This window comes from Vidua macroura, chromosome 11, assembly GCF_024509145.1.
Source record: "Vidua macroura isolate BioBank_ID:100142 chromosome 11, ASM2450914v1, whole genome shotgun sequence".
NCBI classification, from domain to species: domain Eukaryota; kingdom Metazoa; phylum Chordata; class Aves; order Passeriformes; family Viduidae; genus Vidua; species Vidua macroura.
The window spans coordinates 2343916-2368225 of NC_071581.1; the positions used below are offsets into that span (position 1 = coordinate 2343916).

At 42.2% G+C, this 24310-nt stretch overlaps 1 protein-coding gene across 2 annotated transcripts in view; it reads left to right on the top strand.

The window, feature by feature from the left end:
- The window catches only part of BEAN1 (brain expressed associated with NEDD4 1), a 55463-nt gene that overhangs the window by 10780 nt on the left and 20373 nt on the right, over positions 1 to 24310 (top strand). Inside the window, exons 1-2 of one of the 2 annotated variants that reach the window (XR_008438885.1) lie at positions 18728 to 18933; positions 21873 to 21959. The exons of the other annotated variant lie outside the window; for it this stretch is intronic. The gene's annotated coding sequence lies outside the window, so the exon portion shown is untranslated. Of the gene's footprint in view, positions 1 to 18727; positions 18934 to 21872; positions 21960 to 24310 lie in introns of those variants that run through there. 2 annotated transcript variants of the gene reach the window in all.

The following is a 24310-nucleotide window of genomic DNA, read 5'->3' on the forward strand; positions in this document are numbered from 1 at the left end:
TAGTATGTTAATAGATCTGTAACCTAAGAAACTGGAATATATTTACATGACAAGTTCTTTTTTCAGTTATTTGCTCAGTGGTTTAGATGGTTCAGTGGGACACTGAAATTCCATGGAAATTCCATTTTGTATTGTGAAATGTAAAACATAGAAGAAAGCCCCATATACTTCCTTTCAGAGATACCCCAATTCCCATTAAACTTTATGTCATGCAGCTGCTGTTTGAATGTTAATGGACATGAAAAGCCAAACTGCTGCTGCTGCAGGCGAACCTTTTTGCTTTTGGCATGGGAAGGGGTGGCCCTGCTCAGATGTGACTAGTGACACCAGTCCCACCCACACTCCCATTTCTCAATGCAAATATATTTTGTACAGGTGAATATTAGCATGACCTGAAACTGCTTTTCTGGCTCTTACCATCTCTCCTTTGAGAGAAGGAAATGTCTGTTCACTGCTGTCTCTGTGCATAAAGATAAAAGGAACCCCAGTGCACTGTCAAAGGACAAGAGAAAATTACTTTTTTCCCCCTCTCTAGGCAGAGAGGAGTGATTCAGTTTTCTTCTCAGCTCCCCAAAATCAAGAGTAACCCTGGAACACATCTTCAATCATTTAACTGAGGGGCCAGTAAAACATTTGGCTTCAGACAGAGCTGCAGACCTTACTGGATAGGATTTCATGTCTCTGCAAACCAGCCCTGAGTTTATGTCTCCATAAATTCACCCAAGGCTTTATTAAGAATATTGAAAAAATCCTTCCCCACTCTGTCAGACTCAGTTCCTACCCTTAATTGTGAAACTGGAAAGGGACTATGACAGTTACGCTTACGGCTAAGGAGGTCTTAATCCAGTCCTTCAGGTTTACAGACAATAACAGATCTCTTTTTTTTCCCATTTAACCATTTTGTGTGTTCAGCTGTGGCGAAGATGCATTGTTTTTGTTTGGGTGTTCAAGCATGTCAGGCAGCCAGAAGGCTCAGAGGCACTGCAGCCTTGTGACTTCCCTGATGTGCTTCACCTGGACCTCATCTGGCTCAAACCCACGGAAAATGCCTGGAACAACAGGAGAGGAAGGGTTTGTTTCAGTCTGAGACCCTTTTCAGGTCTGACAAAGCAGAGAAAGCTGTCATCCAGCTGGGCCTTTCAAAAGCAGCAAGATTGACTTTCAGAAGGAATTGCTTGTTACACAATCATCTATTGTTTCTCCTCCTTTCAGATGAACTGAGCCTTCTGCTGAGTAAAAATGAACCCCACTGTGGTGACAGATTCTGCCTCTTACACTGGCTCTGCTGTCACTAGAAAAGGGACTGTGGCAGAGTCCACATGTCCTTGAAACTCTGCTCAAGTGAGTTACCCTTCACTTTCCTGAATCATGCCCCCACATTCTGTGAATGTGAATCCATCTGCTCATCAACTCAGTGTCTGCAGCAATAGGCTGCTCTGAACAATAGGTTTCATCTGGTTTTGCTGTTGCAAGGACATGGATATTTAGAGGCTTATTTATTCATCTGTCTAAATAATTTGTACTGAATGCTGAGTTCAAGGACCATGTATGGTTCAGGCAGCAGTGGGAATGGAAGCTGTGGTCAAGCTCAGAGTGCATTAAGCTAATGTATTATGAAAGCTACTGTCCTGAAATGCCAGTTGAGGAGGGAGAAGGAAGAAAAAAAGCCTAAGAAAGGCAGTTTCCATTGCCAGAAACAATTAGGCACTGGCAGCTCTGCAGAGCAGTGGCTGCTGGCTGGGCCTCTGCATTTGGAAGTGGAATGTGAATAACCAAACCACCTCACAGCTGATTCAAGTGATGCTTGGCCAGGGGAGAGGGCAGAATTACTGCTAGAGATATTCAGTGTATTTAAAGGAGTCATGGGGTACTTTTGATACAGAGTGCAGACAGTTTTAGCCATTTGTTTTAAAACCAGATTCGTTGCAAAGGAGTTGAAGGAGGTGTTGAAAGATCTGTGATGAACACAAGGGTGCTGCAGTCTCAGCAGCTGCTGTTTACAAGCAAACTTGGAGATGTAACCACCTCAGCTTCTTCAGTTCCTGCCTTGTTATGTTTACACGTTAATGTCAAGCTACAGTTTTAACACTGAACCCTTCCTTTTAGCATACCCACTTTGTGACTAACAGCATCTAAGAGACAAACTGCTTTTAGACCTCTGTTCTACACTCAAATAGCATTGATCACATGCTGTCACTAATCACTTGTGGATTTCAGTTACCATGACATTTTACACAGAAGAGCGTGGCCTCAATTATGCAGAAGGACCAGAGGTTACAATGGCAGTGGCCTGTAAAGACACTTCAGGTGAAAGTAACCCAAAAAATGAGATTTGAGGGTGAGCCTAGTACCCTCCATCCTCAAATGGGCATGAGATACATGGAAGAAAAATGCCAAGTAAAACCCTCTGGACGTGCAAAGTGTGGACAGCAGGCCCTCACCGCCATCCCTGCTCAGCACCATCCACTCCCAGGCTGCCCAGAGCAGTTCCAGCCCCACACAACACTCTGACAATAGAGCAGCATCCAAGTAGGTTAGATCCAAGGAGCACAAAAGCTTATGACTTTACACTGAGAATTCCTAGGGATTACAGTTAATGTGCATGGGAGAAACATGAGACCTGAATTTAGGCAAGATCTCAGGTTCTTACACTCTGAATTCATAACCTGATCAGCAGAGATTACAGCTAGACATGGGGTTGTGGTTTTTCCTCTGAGAAAACATATTGGGTGCAGCTGTGAAAGGTTTAATGGGAACACCAGTTTGGATGATCTTGCATTTTGCCAGGATCCCATAATAACCTTGAATTAATTACATTGCACATAAGAATGTGTTATTTTCTGCCCTTCTGTAAAGGTGTGCATAAAGTAGTGACTGGCAACAATCTTCTTAATATATGTAAATATATTTTTTTCTAAATGCAAAGCTGTCACTTCACTGCTAGTAAAAATCTACAGGAATGACACCTGACAAAATTAGAGTCAAGTACTCACAGGTTTGCTCTGAACACATTACAGCCACTAAGAGCTCCAAACCAACAGAGCATTTGCAGTAGTTACAGGAGTACACAGAACTCAGAAACTGCCTGGGGGAAAATTCATTGTTTGTCAGTGCAAGGACTGATGATCTTCAGTCTTCACACACTGACTGTTCATAAGTGACCCTGGGAGCAGAGTCACCCCTCAGGCACCAGCAGCTGCCGCCCCGCAGACACAGAAACACTCCAGACAAGGCAACGGCCAAAGCACCGTGCAAGACCTGTCAGAGAGCAGCAGCCACAGCAAAGCTCCCCTGAGTTACCCTGGTGCAGCATTCCCTCAGTGCCAGTGAGGTGATATGCAGAATAAATAAATAGACTCCACACCCTGGGGTAGTTATGAAGTGGGTATGTATGTCAGCGCCAGCCACAAGTGAGACAGCTCTCCAAAACTTGTGCCCCGAGCCTCAGGCTGACCCACACCTTTATTCCCAAAGGTGTTCCATATCCAATGCATTGCACAACTTTTTCATGCATATTCAACACTTGGCCCCGCTTGTCTCCGCCTCTCATGCTAAATAGGTCCACGCCCTTCTGGGCACGCGTGGTTTGCTGTGGTGGTCGCACGGGGGTCTCTGGTGGTCTCTTGAGGCTGAAGATCGTGGTCTTCCTCATGATTGAACTTTTGAACTTTTCCTCTCTGCGCGTGCGCTTTCGGTCCTTCAGTGTTTCTCGTGTACGTCTGGCAGTCTTGATAGGCTTGGAGACAGGGGAGCTTCTTTATCTGGGTTCTTTGCATCTTCGGTCCTTTCTGGTATTGTTCTTTATGCAAGAAGCTTCAGAAATTTGCATTTTCTTATGCCCTTTGTACCATGGCAAAGGTTTCTTAAGTAAAAGGTTAAAATTTAACACATAACTCTACAAGCTAGAATATAAATTCTTAATTCATTTTGTTAACTTAAGTGAACTCCAAAAATCTCTGTTTCACCAGCCTGCCCAGAGCAGCACTGTTGCTGCCCAGGAATGCAGGACAGAGCCAGACAGAATCCAAAGGCTGCCAGGCACATTTCAGTAGCAGCTGTGTTCACATTAGGGAGTCATCAATGAGCATGTGGCAAATCAGCACATGAAAAAGTACTTATGTATAAAACCCCACCTTTGTGACTAATGTATAGGTAACATTATGTCAGGTACCTTACATATTTTATATCTATAATATATATGTGTATATAATAAATATATAGTATCTATAATAAATATATATTATATGTATTTTTATATATAATATATGGTATATAATTATATACCATACTTATTACCTAATATCTTGGGGATGAGTATATATCTAAACATATATATATTTATCATATTTACTACTTTTCCTCCTATCTGTGTGCAGGATAGAGGCACTCAATTTGAATCATTCACTGTTCTGATTTCTGACTTTCTGCTTTTGTAATACTGGCATCTAAACATTTAGCCCACAGGGTAGAAAACACCTTGGTTCCTTCAGAATAGATCTGGTATTTGGTATATTTGATACACCTGTTTCATCCTAATATATTTTAGGACATTTAGGACACCCTAGCAGGATCCAAGCAGCTTGTGTTGTCCTCTGACAGCAACAGTCATTTTAAAGAACTACATCCTTGAACCATAAAGCATGAATGAAAATGCCTGACTTTTACATGTTAGTTATCATTATTCTTTCTCATCTTAGATTCGTTACATTTACTTTACAGTTAATGGTATCTCGAGTCAGAAATTTAATTTTCTTTTTATTTTGGCCAACAAAATCTTCATCTACTTCTTATGAAACCCATAAATAATAAAAACCAGGAACCAAGAAGAGAGTATAGTTTCATTATAGCATGTTTTTCTGTTAAATCATTATCAATAGATACCTTTAAGGCTTGTGTCAGTCATATCACTTATCCATTACTTGTGTGTCCTTGGACAATTCCTCATGTTGCTAAAGGGCGCTGATTAAGCATACAACTAGATCTACCACCTGGGATTGTTGTTTATTTATTTAGAGATTTTCAGAGACATGGGGATTGTCACCTTTTTTCAATTGAGAAGGATTTTATATAGATAAAAGCAGGAATAGATTAGATAGATAGATAGATAGATAGATAGATAGATAGATAGATAGATAGTTAAAATTTACTTTCATATTATTACTTCAACAAGCTAAAAATCTTTTGATAAATGGCTTTAAGTGACTTTAATTTTTTTTTTAACAATAGGCAAGTGCAGGACTCTATATAAAGTTACAGCTATCAGACTATCAGTACTAAAACCCTACAGCCATCATCTCCCCACATTTGTTTAGAGGTCATATCTGCATCCCCCACACTCACACTCAGATTCCCAGTGGAAATTGGAACCTTCTGCTAAATGGCTGTTTCCTCAAGGGCAAGGTGTGACACAATATTTTCTGATTCCCAGTGCTGGTGGCCAGCAGTGCTCCCACTGCTCTGTGTGTTTCTGACTCACAGTAGCAGGGAGCAGCAGGACCTCTTACTCACTGCAGTTATGATGAATTAACTGCAAAGGAGGAGGAAGAAGACAGCTGTTGTTTAGGCTTTTTTAAACCCAAACAAAACCTGTAGTCCAAATCTCTGCCATGCAATATGGTGTTCCTTGACTGCAAGTGCCTCAATGGATGCTAAGCAGATGTTTAGAAATTAATTTCTACTGGGCTGGAAGTTTGTAATTCTCATCATAAAATCATAATGTAAAACTAGTGCATAGGTAGGTTAACATTTCCATTTTCAGTGTATTACAAACCAATAATTTCTACACTGTAAAAATCTAGCAGAATAAAGCCATGTTCCACCTTTGGAGCTGCCAGTGAAAACAGTCTTTGTCAAAGTTCTTCTTCATTAGCAGCCAGGAAGGACAGCTTTGTATTTCAACAGGAGGCTGAATCAGCTCCTCAGATCTTCCCTGCAGCTTATCAGGAAGTCTTCTGTGAACCTCAAAAGTTCCAGGGAGAATAACCCCCAGTAAAAGGGGAAGAACTATCAGGTAGAAGATCTTCACCAGCATCTGTTCTTGCTAACAGCTTGAGCCTGACTAAGTAGGTTTGACATTACTTCTTTGGCCTAAAAATGTGTGAACACAGGAGGCCCACACCTTGTCCTCTGCAGAGAGGGATGTGTCCCTAAGTGCCATTGGGATCACAATCCCTGCTTCTCATGGAAGGATTGGACACCGAAATATTGCACAGCACTCACCAGGCCAGCAAATGAACCCTTCAAGTACTGCTACCAGACTGTGTTCCATCTAATTAGCAAAGCAATTTTGTGATAGAATCAATTAATTACAGTGCCAGGCAGATGGTGATAGAGCCACATGGTGTGCAGAACTCCATCTCTTAAATGCATTATCTGGAATATTTATCAAAGTCACAAGGCCTTTCAATGCTGATAACATGCTTTACTGTGTTATGTTGGTGTGCTCTATTTCAATTTTGTTCCAATTCTTTCCCTCACCTCTGGCTTTCCAGAAACCCAAATATCTTTCAGTAAGGCTGAAACAGCACTTCTAAAACAGTTTGTGTTATGAACAGTAACGGCAACTGGTGGTTATGCAGCACCTTAAAGAATTCCTTTATCTTGTGGAACCCTGTTGAAAACTCTGTACCATAAATTTACTTTCAAACATACATTAAACTGGGAAATGAGGACCATTTCAGGTGCTTCTGAAAAACTGTTTACTCCCCCAGCAAATGCCTACAAGCAGGACTTAAGTGCTTTTTGTTTCTACTCACAAGCAAATCTATCACTAGCTTTTGAGATCATGGAATTTTTGGTGGACTACAGCTGTACAGGGTTTCCCAGGGAAGCTTACCATGTGCAAATTTATTTAGAAAAAAAACCCAACAATTTAGTCTCAGCTATCAACTAACAGAACAGACCAGTCACCCAGAGAACTGGGATAAAATACAGGAACCAAAGTATTGGGATGTATTTCCTGTTGCCCCAAGAAAACTCCCCCATTAGTCTGAAAACTGGTCAATCATTCCTGTCACTGCTGGAGTTCTTAAAAATTAATCACAGAAGCATGGTGGGGCTTTCCTTTGGACTGGACTAGATCTTCTCTGATGGTACTTAGGTTTAAACTACAGCTGTGTGATTATTCAGGCCCTTAAACAAAACCCTAAATTCAGATTCTAGAATCCCAACGCATGGAAGGTTGTGCTTTGTGCAGGTTTGAAAACAAAAAGCTTTCCCACTGTATACCCATTAGAAGGTTGTTAGTCCAGTTCCATTTTTGGTCTGAGAAAGTTTTTTTCTTTAAACTGAGACATAAATGGCCAAGTTCCTCAGTCTGTTACATGTGTCCACAGTGCATTCACTGCAGGGGCTTCTGGATTGGCCTGTCACTAAAGAATACTTATGAGATCTGCTTCTTAGAACACTGGCAGCTCATCAGCCACAGAAGCAAAATAATGATAGAGGGAAAGGGAAATGTCTTTCAAAAACCTCCTGCCCACTGTGCCATTAGTGCCTAATCCAATATCCTGTATTCCTGTTCTTGGTCCTCGGAGGGAATCAAACCCTTTGTTCTGGTAGTGATAAAATCAGATTCATTGGTGTGTCTACAGCAGTGACCAGGAGGCCTCAGCACTCATTAGATAAGAGATTGCTTTGTATCAGCCATGCAGGATCTCAGAAATGAGAAGGGCAAAGCAGAAAGACATGCTAAGGAAGGAGTTCAGAAATAAATCCTGAGGAAAGGGGAAACTCAAACTTGGCAGCTCTTTCTCAGCCATATCACACCAATTTTACTGTCACAAAACTCATGGAAATCTCAGGCCACAGCTGTGAGAATGAAGCCACGGGGTTCTGAGGAGATCCACGACTGTTGGGGGCAGTCTGGTCACACTGGGGCTCTTGGCAGTGCTGTTTGAACAATCATGAGCAAATGGCAGAGACATCCCATGTCTTCTGTTTGAGACAGGGAGAGACATTCCCCAGGGCTTACACAGAGAATGGTACTTGTAAAACAAAGAGGATCCACAGTATTTTACACATCCTTTCAGACCTAGGCATGTGCAGAAAAAGCTTTGTAGCCAGCCACAGTGAAGTGAATTTTCAGGGAAGGAAGAGAAGAAAAACTTGGGTCTTCAAAATTAGCATCCACAGTATCAGCTGAGAGTAAGAGTGGACTTCCCAGGGAGGCTGGATTCCAGGATGGATTTCCATCATATGTTCAGCATATTGCTGAAAGGTGGAAAACATCTGTGCTATTGCCACAAACCAGGCAATAGCACAGGAAGAGCCTGAACAAGTGGTGGAGCAAACAAGACGAATGTGGGAGGAGGGAATGTTTGTTCTTTTTGTAGCACCTCACACATGCAGTTTCCCAGCCATGGCTCCTGGGCATTCTAGCTATGTAAGAATATCAGTCCTGGTGTGCTGAGCGATGCTCCAAAATTCCTGAAAGGCTGTTTAGGGCATCACAGTAACCAACAACAGCCTGAGAAGCCACGTGTGTGACTCATGGAGAGGACTCCAGTGCAGCCCTCAGTGTGTGCTTCCCACAGCTGAGTGTGTACACACAAACACACACAGCTCTGCACAGGAGGGGCTTCGTGCAGAAAAAAAAAACAATCAAATATAACTTGATACTTCCCATTTTATTAGTGATTAAACACTGCATAGAAAAACTTAAAATAATTCTGTTGTGAAGATTTTACTTAAAGCTCACATTAACAGGAGGTTTCTGTTTGTTCCAAGAGCTGTATCTCCACAGCCAAGCCCCCAGATTGCCTCTGGGCAGCACCTCAGGCCTTGGGGATTCATAACCTCCATCCCTCTCCAGCAGCTTTATAGAAAGTCATGTATATTATTCTGCCCATGGAAAGTCCTAGGTGAAAAAGATAAAGGAGGGGGGAAAGGAAAAAACCATCAGCATGCAATTCGGGGACAGCTTAGGAAATAAATTGTTATAATCATGCTGACTAATTTCAAAAGAAAAAAAAAATGTTGAAATAAAAATTTCATATTGCAGGATAGGTTCCCAGAATTCAGTTAATCTTTACCCTCCATAGCTGTCCTGGCTTTCAGAAACAGAATCATTATTTCCTAGCTTACTCTGAGAGCTTAATTTTAGCATTTAGGAAGCAAAGCCCTGGCATAAAAGTATTGCATTTAATGTGCACCTACCATGAAATTCAGCCTAATGGGAAAGAGTATTAACTGTTTCAAGTGTATATTCAAGTATGAATATATTTGCCTAGTCCTTTCTTGCTCCGTCAACCAGAATCCCTAGACAAAAAAAATACATTCTTGTCTTTTTCTTCCTCTCCCTTTCTCTTTCCTCTGCTCTCTTTTCTGATTGAGGGTGTTTTTTGCTGTTAAATCTTCTTGGATGGGAAGTAGAACCACTTCTAGGACTTAACAAAAGCATTGTCCTGCATGCATTCAGGGGAAACTGTCCTCAGAAGCAATGCATGGATTTGTTCCAGTTGAGAAAACAAGCTAAAATTTCCCTGGCTGGAAGAGGAAATCAAATGTATGACCTTTGCTCAAGGGTTAGCCAGACATTTCTCAGAAATTACTCTTGGAAAAGTGGTGCTGACCTGTAGCACTTAAGATGTTCTTGCCTTCATCTCCCCTTTGCCTCCTCCTCCACCACTCATTTAGCATGAAGCTAAAGCACAAAAAGATTTGAGCTTTTAGTGTCTCAGTTTACCTATCTCCTTTTTTTAGGCTGTATTTTCTACCTAGAGACTTTCCTGAAACCATGAGAAAGTAGATGGAAAGGGTAAAATTCTGCTTCAGGTTTAAACATACATTTTCATGGGAACCAAAGAATTCACCCCACTGAAACCAAAGAGAATCACAACCTGTGTAATCATTGCTCCCAGTCCCAAGGGTTACATGAGTGGAGGCTTTCATCTTGAAAAAAATCTGTTTTATGTAATTTGACACTTCTCATTTTATAAGTAGAGTAATTAAACACTGCACAAGAGCTTAAAATTATTCTGTCATGAAGATTTTACTTAAAGCTCACTTTAACAGGAGGTTTCTCTTTGTTCCAAGAGCAGTATCTCCACAGCCAAGCCCCCAGATTGCCTCTCTGGGCAGCACCTCAGGCCTTGGGGATTCATAACCTCCATCCTCCATCCCTCTCCAGCAGCTTTATAGAAAGTCATGTCTATAATCCTGCCCATGGAAAATCCTATCTAGGTAATCCTGCCTGGAGTCAACTAGGATGATGAACAGAATCAAGAAACAAAAAAGGAGACTGTTGAGGCAGATATGTTCGACCACGGTCCAGACTTGGTTTTTGGACAGTTCTTGTCCAAAAAGCTGATTTCAAGAGAGGCACAGTATTGTTATTTAAACATCTATTGCATAAACACAGCAGAACTTGAAATACTAAATATTGAAAACATTAAATAGTAACCTAACTACTGCATTCTTTGTTTTCATTCATTTCATTGCACACCCTTTTAGAGCTGGTCCAGCTGAAGAAAAGGAATGTGCAGTTTCACAGTTCTCTTGCAAATTTGTACCCAGGTTTCTTCCAGTCCTTGCCAGGAGTTCCAGGGAAGGCACACAGACCTTCTCCAGATTGTCAGAAACAGGCAGGTTCTCAGGAGGGGCATTTCAGAAAGGTTCAATCTCCCTGCAGGTGCATCCTGGCTCTTCCTACTGTCCAAATGGGAGAGCCAGAAATTCCTGAAACAAGCTCCAAAGGGAAGTTCCAGAAGTGGGGAATATTTGCTCTTAATATGTGGGATACTGTCACACACCACTGAAAGAGATGGGAAAACCTAGTTTTAAGGAACCACTGAAGGATACACAAATGGAAGGGTTATCAGAGGCACTGACAGGAAATCCCAACTCAAGATGCCCAGACTGCCCCATGCCTGCCAATTTCCTTCTGAGAAGTCATTTCAGCTGCCTTTAACTTCACTTCTTCACTCAGCAAATGAATGTAACTGTACTTGTCACCTTGGCAAATTGCTGTATCATAGTACCCTAGCATGTCTATGAAAAAACAAAATTCTATTCCTTATATTCAGGAATACCTTTACTATACAATCTTCTTTATTAGGAAAAATACTCAAACATCCCAAAGAAAAATATAAAGTGATGGGGGAAAGTAAAAAACAACCCAATCAGCATCCAGTTTGGGGGCAACTTAATAAATCAGTTTTTATAAACACTGACTAATTCAGGCTTTGTAAGGTATCACATTGCTTGTTGTACTGATAGTTTAAGCAATTTTGTCAGGCAGTTTAAGTTCTGAATTCACTGCTACTTGAAACTCTTACTTCTCCACTTGCATAGTCCCAGGCTGTGACCTCCAGACAGGTTTCAGTTCTTTGGAGCATTCACAACATGTATCAGTGTTTAGTAGGAGAGTTTAGGTTGCTGTGGAAATCACTATCTACTGTTTCCCTGTCACAACAAAATTCCTTCTGCCTACAAAAATCCTGCTGCTGGGCTGGTTATAAATTTAATAGAATACCTTAGTCTGGATTATCAACACTATTGACAACATTATCCTCTTCTTTTACAGCTTTTATTTATCCTTTCTAAGGACTCATTTGGAAGACTGCTTCTTCCAGTAGTTATGTTTATTCAGCATATTCTTCCTCTTTTATTTGCTAGCACTGGGTTTTATTTAATGAGTATTTTACTGCCTGCTGAGGGTCAGTATTTGTTGATCTTGCCTGATACAGAAAATCGCACTGACACACTACCAACTTCTGTAAGCAGAAATGACAAAGGATATAATTGCAATAGCCCTCGAGTAACTGTTAAGCAGAGCAGGACTTTTATCTGGTTTTGCATCTCTAATTTGACAGCTTATCTTTTCAGAGGCTAAAAGGAGCAGAGGGCTTAGGAATAACAACTGAGCACAGAGTTCTGGCCCACAGAAAACAAGACAAACCTGCAGGGCCCCTTTGCCTCCCCATGGAAGCACTGACAGTGGCTGAGGGAAGCCAGGAGCCTTAACACAGGAGGAAGAGCAGGGACAAGCAAAGATTGCAGTGCGAGCTCCTCCTGACATGGGACAGGCATTGTGATGATGACTCCCCTTGTCCCATGAACATAGAAAATGCTCAGTTCTGCTAAATACAGCCATTTTCACGATAGACATAACCACAGTAAAGTATCTGACAGGATATAAAGAATGACCAATTCTGCTTCATAGTGAGAAATTATCAGTAGTATTGTTACATTCTGAAATAAATATTAACATAGTTCTCTGAATGGCTGCCCTTTTTCAGGGGAGAAGCCAAGGTTTAAAAGTTTCTACCAAGGCAGCTTGTGAAGACTGCTCCATAAACCCACAAACACAGCCAAGAAACTGTTCTTGTTAATACAGTTACCTTGTTATGCCTTTCCCTTCATCTTTTATATGAATCTATGAATTTCAGCAAAAGCACTTTCCAACATTCTGGTAATTTTGATTTTAACACTTCTATAATAGAAACTCTGAAAACAAGACAAGCCCATCAGCAAGGCAAAACCCTCTCCCACAATCTAAAGGGGTGGAACAGTGACAGTTTTAGAACACAAATCTTAGTGCCTCCTGAATTGAAAATTTTGTAGGAATAAAATCAAGGATGCATTTACAGAGCACAAATTATGCACATAAGCACCTTCCTGAACTGAGGCTCAGCTTCACTACCTTTATAAAAAACAGCAAACTCCAGTTTTTGGCACGTTATCTTTATGAAATATGAGTTAGTGGAAAACTCATATATGCTGTAGAGCTGAGAATAAGATGAAAAATACAGAGTGAACAGAGTGAATAGAAAACAGCCAGCAGGGCCAGGGGACATAATACCTCCTTGAAATCCTAAATTCAAATCTGCCTTGAGTCATAACTGAAATAATGCAACTGGTTTCATCTAGGTGGCTTCCAGAAGAGGCTTGTTCTGATTGCATTGCAAGGGAAGTGTTTATAGCTGCCAGGCTTTGTTCCCCAGAGAGAAGTGACAAATAAATGCCTATTACATGTAAATACATAAACAGGGCAGGAGAAAAGTGTATGGAGTGGTAGGCAAGGAAATATTCTGATGTCTCTTATTAAGCATCACCGGTGACTCCCATTAACAAGAGCAATTCCCAGAACCTGTAAATGATGTTTATAAATGAAAGGAAGCCTGAGGACACCCTGTCTGAGGAAGGAAGTGGAAATACCTGCCTCAATCCTTTTGTCTGGGAGGGATACCCAGGGAAATGCACAAAGCAAGGTCTGGGAAAAGGAGACCAAAGAGTTGAAGATGGAACTCAGATAATGCTCCTGACACCGACTCCTTTGTAACACACACTTGGGAGTTAGACTGGAAAAAGGGTCTGGGAATTAAGCATCCTTTCAATGCAGCTACAGGGATGAAAACAACCTTTCTTTTCCATGGGTTCAGTTGTCTGGCCCTGGGAGTGCTGAATTCATCTGAATTCCTGTTTGGGGTTGGACCTGCTGGGTGCCCCGTAGGGCGCTCTGCCAGCCCATGGTGGTGACGTGTTTGTGCCTCTGCTCCAGAAGAAGGCCTGGGACCTGCCTGTGGTGCTCCAGGAGCCAGATCTGGGTGCTGATCCCAGGCTTTGGGAAAAGCTTCTGCTCCCAGCCTGGCCACAAAGGGTTGTGGAGGCAGAGCTCGGGGAAGGGAGCTCAGCAGGATGCAGGCGCGGCTGAGGCTGGCACCGCTCCTTGTGTGACTCCAAGTCTGCCACCAGGAACAAACAGAGCGGTTCTGGGGATTCTCCAGTGAAGAGAAATGTCAGAACTGACACAATGTTTGTAGTAATAAGCTGTGTTGGCAAAATTCTTGTAGATATCACCCGAATGTAAATGAACCCCGGTGACTCAGGGAAGGATCTCCCGAAGAGACACAGAACTTATTTGCATTTAGCTCTGGATTACAAATATCACTGTTCTCTCTCTTCCTCTCAGACTGAAACTGCTGGCTCAGTGCCAGCAATGCACAGATTCATTTCTCCTTCTTGTTTCATAACTCGTTTAATACCAAGAGGATAAAGTGTGGATCCCTGAGCTTCTCAGGTGCCTCTTTTGCACACGTACTTTGCTGAAGGATTCCTGATTCTCGGTACTGTTTTACTCGGGAATGTTTTATGCAGCACAGCAGAAACACATTGAATAATTGGTGCAGAAATACAGAGATCAGTCAATGAAAATAAAAGACAGATTAATCACTTCAATAAAATACAGAGAGGTCAATCCACAAGCTTCTGTTGGGCTTTAAACATTTTCTTTCTGTAAATGCCACACTGGAGACAGTAGGCAGCAGGGCTTTGCAAAGTTCTAGAGAACCTCCATTCTGGAAATACTCTGTGGAACATGAAAAAAGTGCATGAATGAGACAGGCATAATGCAACATCTTAATTTTTGTTGCCTGGAGAAAGGAGACATCATCAGAATAAAAACAAAATATCCAAAGATAGTAGAGGAATATAATTTACATTTCTTACATTTTAAGGAATATAAAGAAAACTATGAAAAATCTAAGACATAACTGTTATTTCACCATAAAGAATAAATAGCACAGTAATCCCCACTGCAGAAGAGATGAAAGCATCAAAAAAAGAAAAGTGAAAAAAAAAAAAAAAAAAGCTGTTTCCATAGCAAGTCTCTTTATCCCCACTTTGTATCTTCACATAACCCATGTAATATTCATTCAAAATAATTGCTCAGCTTAAGAAACAGTGTGCTGGTAATTCATCCCTCTTCACAGGTCACAGCAAGTGTAGGAAAAATGTGCAGAAATGGGATGTGACTGAACACAGAGTATGACAGAGACCATGTGCCACAGAAAGGGCCACTGGGGTTTAAATTAAATCACAAGGGAATCCAGGGAAGGGCAGAGTTAAGTCACCAGCCAAAAGGACAATCCCTCAGAAATGCCTCCAGTCAGAGCCCCACTCACACAAGTGGGGTACCACCAGTGTCCCACTGTCCCTGCAGCCCTGCCAGCGCCTGCCCAGCAGCCTGTCCCCACCACACTGTGTCCTAACAGAGGCCAGTGTGGAATTTCAGGAGTGAACAAGCCAAAAGAAGTCTGCATGTGCTAAAATCCTGCACATTTAGGTTATTGTTTGGTGCTTGAGCAACTGCCTTGTCTCATGAGCTAAGCATCCTTGTGGATCCAGTGTGGGCTGCTCCTGGGCATTGACACCATCCCTTTCTTCTGAAAAGGCAGAGAGCACTTGGATGCCAAGTTCCTGGTACATCCTCTGTTCTGCTGGGATAGAAAAAGCTCTGTTGGCTCTGCAGGTGATAAATTCCTTTAGTGTAGCCCAGCAAGGGCCACCTCCTCCCACTGAGTGGAGAGCTGTTGAACAGGGGAGCTGACAGAAAATAAACCCACAGATTTTCCTGTTGGAACCCAGCAAAAGGCACGTGACTGGTTACACAGGAAACCACAGTGCTCTGCTCCATGTTCCTCAGGAAGAGGGGCACCTGCAGCCCCCGAGCTCTGTGGGGACACTTTGCTCCCAGCACACTCCTCCAGGATGTTTTGTCCTGGCAGAAGAAAGGCTGGGCCAGCAGCCCCTCCCTGACCCACAGCAAACTGGCATCCAACAAAAGGAAATAAAACAAGCCTTAAAGTCAGCATCTCTCCTACCACGTTATGGAAACTTGAAAATCCTGCTGCATTCTACTAAGTCACAGTGGGGAAAAAACCCTTAATTTTATCAGTAGAAATTGCCAACAAGAATTAGAAGAGCTCTTCATTAAAGGCAAAATAAGGCCAACATTAGGCAAACTGATTTTGTATTAATCTTGATTTGGGATCATAGCAAGCAACTATTTATGATAATATAGATTTATATATATTTGTAGGAGACAGAGATGGGTTTGATGTGCTCATATTGAATTATCTTGAGTCAGAACCCAAAGGACAGTGGTTGTAGAGTAAATAAAACCTTTACATTAGATTTCTCTGCTTAAAGTTGCTTTTAAAGTTTAGGGAAAAAAATACTACTACTAAAAACAAAAAACAATTTTCCAAAATTTCAAGAAATATTAAAACCTCACTGAAAAAATGCAACCATAACAAAAAAGTATAATTCCAATTTAGTTAAATAAGATGGCAAATAATGATTAAAGATATGTTCCTAACTTACAGACACATGCAGGGATGAGTAATTAATCTGGTCTCATACCATGATCATTCTGCAGCTACATTGCCTGCCCCAGGACTAGCGTTGCCCCAGCTCATCCTGGGGACATCCTGCTCCCTTGGAATCCTTCTTCAGTGAACTGGCAGCTGCTTTGTAATTTCACCTCTGGGAGTAACTGAGACATGAGCAGATAACAGCCCATGCAGCAGATAATTTGACCAGATACTGTACTGGCTCCTCCTGCAATGACTCAGGAGCTGCTGGTGAGGAGGACTTGTTTGGAGAGAGGAATAATATTGCAAAAAGCATTCCAGGGAACCTGTGCTTCATCAGGGGTATCCACCCCGTGGGCAGGGAAAGAATAAGAGTAGGAATCTTGTGCTAAATTAATCAGAGGAAATAGAACCAGTCAGTAATCACCTTGACAGATGTAAATTAATGCATCAGTCATTGTTCATTCATTTTTTCCTCAGTCACAGAGATTTTTCTAGGGGTGGCGTGCATGGTTCTCTTTGCAGAGCTTTTGGGTAACCAAACACTGATGAAGGGCAGCATGGGGACAAACACACCCCTTGTTGGGCTATCTCCAGCCTCTCTGCATGCAGGGTTTCTCTCCAAGGGACAAAGGAGGGGAGCAGGAGCAGTGAGTTTCCTTTCTGAACCACAGAGCTCACTGAACACCCTCAGCACTCCCTGAATCCCCGAGGCTGCCCACACCTTCTCAAGGCTGCAGGCTCAGGTATTGTTAGCTCATATTGTTGAAACCAGGCACTTGTTTGTATCCTCAGCCCTGCCTGCCTTGGCCCAGCCTGAAAATCTGGGGTTTCAGGAAACTCTGCAGCAGCTGCTACTTAGAAAAATCTGTGATTTCATTCCCAGACGTATGTAACAGGATAGTATAAACAAATGGCACAGTACATATGAATCCATCCATTATTGTAATAATCCAAATGGCAGGGTATTTCTTGTCTCTTGTGCTGTCAGCACAAGGGACATCACCATTCCTGCTCCAGGTGCTGTACAGAACAAATTGCAGCAGGTCAGCATCCACTGGCTGAACATTCTAAAGCTGTAGATGTAGCCCTATAAAACACAATGATCACCCTTGTTAACATTTCTAGCACATTTCTCCAGTTACTACCAATGCAGGAGCCATCCAGAAGGCAGGAGGAGTTCAAACAGGATTTTGTTGTTGCACAGTTCATACCTTCCTTGGCCAAGCGTTGCAGTCCGTCCTTCATCTTCAGCAGCTAAAAGAGGCTTAAAACACACCAACCCCAACAAACAGAAACCAAAACCATACACAAATAACCAAAAACTGACCCAGAGAAGCTATCAAACCATAAACACCAGACTCCCTGTCACGTTCCTTTCCAGCTTGCAGTGGAAGGCAGGACACTCCCTTCCCCTGGTCAGGAACCCACAGCTCTGTAGCACAGTTTAAAGAGGCCACCACCTCACTGGTACTCCTCAAAAGAACCTTGTGATGCAGAAGTCAAGAATGAGGAGTTGAAGGAACTGTTTGATATATGCAGAGATTTGAAGCCTTTCCCATTCTCATGGTTTTCCTCAAGCTTCAGGACAATGGGCACTTTGGATTTTTAAAAAAACAGAAATAACTAAAGCAACCAAAAAAGTATCCACTTCCCATTGCCATTCTAACAGGGCATTTTGCCAGTACAATTATATTTAGGATAGACTGTGAAGTTTATGGGTTTATAACCTTGAAGGAGCAGGTGAAGAGCTACTTCTCAGAGGTAACACAGATTTAAACATTGCTTTGAGGCAACAGGTCATCCTAAATTCACACCTTCCCCACAGCAGATCCACACTGACTGTCAACTTCTTAATAATTTATGAGGCTCATCTCAGCTGCTTTACTATTTCACTTCCCAATTACAATGCCCAAAGGAGTCCCTGCTGACATTAAAGCACAAGAGCTCTGAAGAGAAAGCAGCCACCTTTTCTAGACTGATGTTTGTTGCAGCCTCAGCAAGCTGTCATTGCACTGCTCGTGCTTTAGGCACTGAGGTTCAAGGTTCCCACAATGTCTTGGCATTCCTTGGCTCTCCCATTCAGCCACCCCTCCCTCACTGGTCACCTGCTGGAGGCCTCGGGTTTCAGCCATTCCCACCAGCCTCTGCTCAGGAGAGCTGTGAGATGGCTGGGCTAAAGTGAATTCCTGCTTGGGGACCTGTTCTTGGTCCCCTCCAGGAGCCACAGCACCTTTGCACAGGGCCAGGTCCTTGCTGCTGTTCAGAGCCTGGGACTCCCCTGCTGGACAGGCTTTTCCCCCAGCCTTTTCCTGTAAGGTTATCCTGCAGCATGTCCAGCTCAGAGCACATATCCCATGTGCTGTGCATGCCTTTGATAGTGCTCTAGTAACCCTGGGGCACCATTTTCCCCCTTTTATTCCTTTCAGTGCTCCATCACTTCCATGAACAAGCCTTTTCCAGAACAGCACTCACTTTTCTGCAGCTCACACACCTGTGTTTCTACAGGAGCTATTTTCATGCTGTCGGTTTCTTCACAAAAAACTCTTTGTCTACTAATGCAAAGAATAGAAAATTTCAGCTTGTTTTTAAACTGAATGTCTCTTAATCTGATTGTTCATGCACAGAAACTGAAGAGGTTCATCCATTCCCACCAGAACTGAAGAGCAGTGTGCCCAGCAACTCTGAGTGCCCCTAAGAGCTGGAGAATACAATTTACAAATCTTGAGTTTATCAATCTCTTTGAGATGGGGTTTATCAATCTCCTGATGCAAACTCTTTGGATTGCCCTCATACTGAAGGACATTCTGATTCTCCTGTAATGCAAGATTGCCTTCAGGTAGGGAAGAAGAATATTTAGGTAATTTGGATAGAACTACTTAACTGGCCACACCATGTGGGTCCTCTCAGCCTCATTAAGCACCTAACAAGGTAACCCTGATCTGCAGCATGGAGTTAAAATGAGTAATTAAGGCAGGTGAGAGGAAACTGAAGAAAGGGTTCTATTTTTTTCAGATTTGGCAATCCACAATGTAAAAGCCCTTGCTGTTAGCAAGCATGTGGATTAAAATCCCTTTGTGATCATGTGGGATCAGGACAACAGGGACAGAAATTATTTTCTTTTCTATTACAAAGTTGTTTCTTTCTCCACGTGTCTATCCATGCACTTGAAAGGGGATAGAACATCAGCCTAGATACCAGTTTCTCAACCAAAAATCCCAGAGCTTTGTTCAAAAATTCTCTATTTTTTTTTTCCAGTGGGTAAATGGGAACAATTTAACAGACACATTTCCACTGGGAATATTAATAGAAAGCAGCAATAGTTAGTGACCTTTAACACAGACTGAACTTCAAGAAGGTAGGAGCTGGATGGTATACCTGGACACTTCCAGGCAGTATCCCTACAAGAGCTTTTATTTAGACAGTTTTATTAGAAGCACTCCTGCTGGGCACACTAATTTTCTGGGACTGAACCATTTTCTGGTGCCTTTTGTTCAAAAGGCCACAAAACCCAGCCAGTGTTCCAGGTTAAGGCATTTTCCAGGGTGCTCTGAGGACATCACAAGGGTTCTCATCTATGTGCAGCACCATTGATTACAAAAGGATTTATAAATCCTTTGGATTCGAAATTTAATCAACTTTCCAATCATATATAATTATTTAAATTTAGTATAATCTCCAGAACAGTGTTCTCACAGAAAAAGCCCAAGTTCTTGCTCCAGCCTGACTCTGCATCCCTCAGTTATGACTCTCAGTCTGACTGGATGGCAATGTAGAACAATGCACACTGCACTTCCTGTTCCTTTAGAAATATTCCCTTGTTTAAATCATCTTTGAGAACAATAAACAGCTTCCCTTTAAGAACAGTTTGTAATACCTACAGCATGGACTGTCAGCTGCCTGGAGAGGGAACAGTGCAGCAAGCACAGCTGATTCTCAGGGATCTGTAAATCTCAGTCTTTCTCTGCTTGCCTTCTCTCTGGGGACAGCTCAGAGCCCTTCTGACTCCCAGCACACACGGAGCTGCTGGAGCTGATGCAGATGTTTGTGGTAACTCCCTGCTGAAACAGGCCTTGAAGTGGGAACTGCGTTTCCTATTCTAAATATTCACATATACACACTACAATTTCTATTGGAGGTGAATAAATGTCCTTTCCTAAAGGCTACACTTGGCTTAAGGGGAGTTTTTGGTTGGTTTGGCTGGAGTTCCCCTGGAGTTCCCCTGGAGTTCCCCTGCCAACCTCAAATGAAAAGCAACCATCATTACATTATTTAGAGGAAGGAACTGTGTGGAGCCTGTAACAGGAGCTCTGTGTGCAAGGCAGCAGAACGTTCTGCTGCCCCAGGAGACACCCCACAGCCTGTCAGCTTTCCCTGCCAGCTTTGCCAGCCCCTCAGGGTGAGTCTCCTCTGCTCTGCCAGCCTGGCTCAGCCCTGCTGGACACACACAGGGCATGTTGGAGGGTGTGCATCGAACACCCCAGACACTGCAGACATCAGGGAATGCTCCTGGGCCATGTGGCCAGTCCTGCACTCCCAGTGACCAATCCTTGCACCAAATGGGTGTTCTACAGTAGCAACAGGGATTTCCCCCCAGGCTTCTGAACAGTAATGTTTGAGTGTTTCATTTCCACAGATCTCTGTGTCCTTGTATTTCAGTGGCTCCTTTAGCAACAAAGAACCCAGGTGACTGAAATTGTCTCCAGAATCAATATCTGACTTGCACTATTGACATCCCTGCATCTGTCTAAGCACACATCCTAGTCCTGTTCAGATGAATTCTGAAGGAATTAAATAATTTCTTAATGGTATGAGAAAACCCCTTGATTTATGCAGGCAGATACTGCTGGAGCTTTCACAGATACAAATGATGATGTAAATCACACTAGAGGCTTTATGTACTCTGCAACACCATCACCATAACTCATGTGGGAGTGCAGAACACCACTGCAAACCATTTTAATTATTTTTAAAAATTCATGTCACCTTGAAAGAAAGGCCAAGATAGATCACATGTGATACCACCTCCTAAAGGAAGATCCTGGGATCCCAGTGTTTGTTAACAGGTTTCTATCTCAGCACCCTCTTCCTTACACAACTCCCTGGATCAGTATTTCAGTCATCATTATTTTCTAAGCAGTAAAAATCAGTCATTCCTCTATGTGCTTTTTCAGTAGATTACTCCTACTGTAGACTGGCAAGGAAGCTGGAAAAAGAAACTGGATTAATTTTGATAAGAAAAGCCCTAAATAAGAAACAGCACAAGGACACAAGCACTGTAGGAGGAGTGCTGGGGTTATGTACAGAAGGTGGATCTGGTTCCTGAAGCTCAGTTTAGCCTCAACATTTAGTTGCAGATGGATCTTCATTATAGAGCTTTGAACCCTGTGAGCAGGGTAAGGATTGCTAAAGATGACTAATAGAGCCAGTGGAACAATTCATTGAAACACCAGGAAAATACAAAACTCCATCATTTAAACAGTCATAGATGTGAGCCAGTCTAATAGTGATCAGAAGTGGATAACTGATTTGGAGATTCATAAGTGCATATAGTGCACAAGTCAGGTGCTCGCCAGTTATGACTGTTTAAGCTGGCAAGAATTTCATCATTCCTTCCCATTTTCTCTGTGGAGGTTGAGAGAAAGGTTTGTAAAGAAAGGAACTTCTCTGTGGAAGGGTTTGGATTTTTGGTTTGGGGTTGGTTTTTTGTTGCCCCAATATAGATTATGTTTACTACCTGGGCTCCATGTCTCATGAGCTGCTACCTGCCCTCTTTAGGTTATATTGAATACAGTTCAGACAGAGCTCAGCCTCCTAAAGACAAGACATGAGACATCCAGATCACAGTTCAAGCAGACTGATAAGGTAAAATATAAAATAATTTGCCCATTATATTTTTTCAAACCTTAAAAAATATTACTATATTGCAACATTTTTCCAAAGTTTTATATGAGAAAACTTTTTGTGTGTGCCAAAAAAAAACCTGGAGTTTCCCACAATAAGAAAAATCAAAAATTACAGGGTTTGCCCTATTCAAGTCACTACCAAGCTAGGCTGGATCTGAGCTTATGAAGGTAACTTTACTTTAATGGATAAAAAAGAATTCTCATCATACCTATTTCGAAGCCCCAGTACAGAGTTTCTGAGAAAAGTAATAGCTTTGGGTCCTGCTTATAAAACTGTATTAGTTCCAAGTTGTTTGAATATGAGAAAATAGGGGAAAATATTCCTTGTCCATCAGAAAATGGGCTGTTATATTTGCAGAGTGATTTGTTTCCCTGCAGTGGTATTTATCATGTTGATAAAAGAGACCATGGATCTGAAAATTGGAAGATTTTTCCTGTTAATTTGAAACAGCACCTATACAAGCTGCTGTGACATCAACATAATACCCTAAAGCCACAGCAGCTGAAAAGATTTATCTCCTGAGCCCTTCTGCAGCCACATTCTCTTTGCTTCTGACATTCTCAATTTGCAGGCTGCTGGTGATCCAATCTTCCTCATTCTGGCTCTATAATAAGGATGTCAATGCAAGAAGAGAGAAAGTCGTTATCTGATAGGCATAAGACAGGATGAAAAGCAGAGTTTGCTGTTTCAGGGGAGAGGCCACCCTGTCTGCCTTGGAGGAGCTCCTCAAGGTCATGTAGCTTTTGTTCCTGGAAGGATGTCCCACATTCAGATAAAACTGAGCCATCCCTAGCACAGTCTCAGGTCTGAATAAGGTTTTAATTTTTTACTATTAATCAGTGAAAAGTTTTAATTCTGATTAGAAGGTATATATGCAGTAAAAAAAGTTCAAATACTCTTGATCTGCAGAGAGCAGCAGAGAAACTGAGTGTGAATTCACAGGTGCTGCCTGGTTAATGGCATTTGTGGGGGCTTGGATTATGCTGAGGTATCTCCCAAAGCAGCAATGAACAGGCAAGATTAGCTAACCATTTGTATAGGAAGATTTACCTCAAATTTAGAAATGATAATGAATATCATCTGCTTTGGAAACTGTTAAAGTATCATTGGTGCAGCAACTGACAGGAAAAAATTATTTATTCATTGACTTTGTCAAATAACTGCTAAGTGTCAGTTCCAGCAGATAAGAAGATAAGAGGTAAAAGTTTGAAGCACTCCCTATAGAGTTGTTATTGAACATCCATTGTAGCTTAAGAGTCAGTTTAATTTTCTGTGTGGAAAGCAGAAAAGCCTGAAGAACAGAACTGTGTTTGAGAGAACCAAACATGCTCCTGGGCCTCCTGAACTGAAAATTCCTTTTCCCATACTATTTGTCTGGCTGGTGTAAAACTGCTTTATAGAGAGGGCATTTCCCAGACAGTTCTGGTCATCCACTCATTTCTCAACTTTTCTATAAGAGAATAAGATAAATACAAAAGGACAAATAGCCTGCCCTGTTCTGAGCATCCTCATGCATTCTTTTAGTCCCATAAGCAGATGACACCCTGGCATTTATCAAGCTTAAGTGAAGTTTCAGCCTTCCTCAGGATCCAGTGGAATAGCTCTGTATCCAACAGAGACATTTCTTTTTAGTTAATTTAAGGTTCAGCTCCTGTGGGCCCTTGGATTCAATGCCTGAGTAACATCCCTCTCCCCCTGCCTGCAGGGATGCTCCTGGGATCCAAACCCTTTCCTAAGTTTTTTTGTTGTTGTTGTTGTTCTACACCTCTCTTACTCCTTTCCTGTGCCACAGAAACAAGCAGTGCAATTTCTGCTGATTTCCAGAGATTTATTTCCCAGGGCAGCAGCAAGGGCAGGGTCCAGCTGGTCAGTCTTGGCCAAACTAAACCATCTTCAAACAGGAACTGTTCATAAAGGCAGAATCAACAAAATCATGGATCATTGCACTGATTTAGTTTATCTGCTCTCAGCTCCTTCCTGACATCTGTCATTCACCTTCCCTGGATAAAGAGACTGCATAATCCAAGGGACTGAGAAAGGAAGGATATCAGAAACGTGCTTTAAGTTGATTTGGTGTTTGAGATGCTTTGCTGCAATCATTTGAAGACCAAAGGATTACAGAGGGTGCTATGCACAATCCTGAACTGACCTTCCCACTGCTCCTTCCCAGCCCTGTAACCTGTGTCAGTGCAGTGCATTTAAGGGTGCTGGGAGGTGCTGGATCACCATCCCAAACAGTTTAACTGACCAGGGGGTACAAGGAATACTCCTGTTCTGTCCATGTGCTTCAGCTCTAGTTCAGCAAGTAA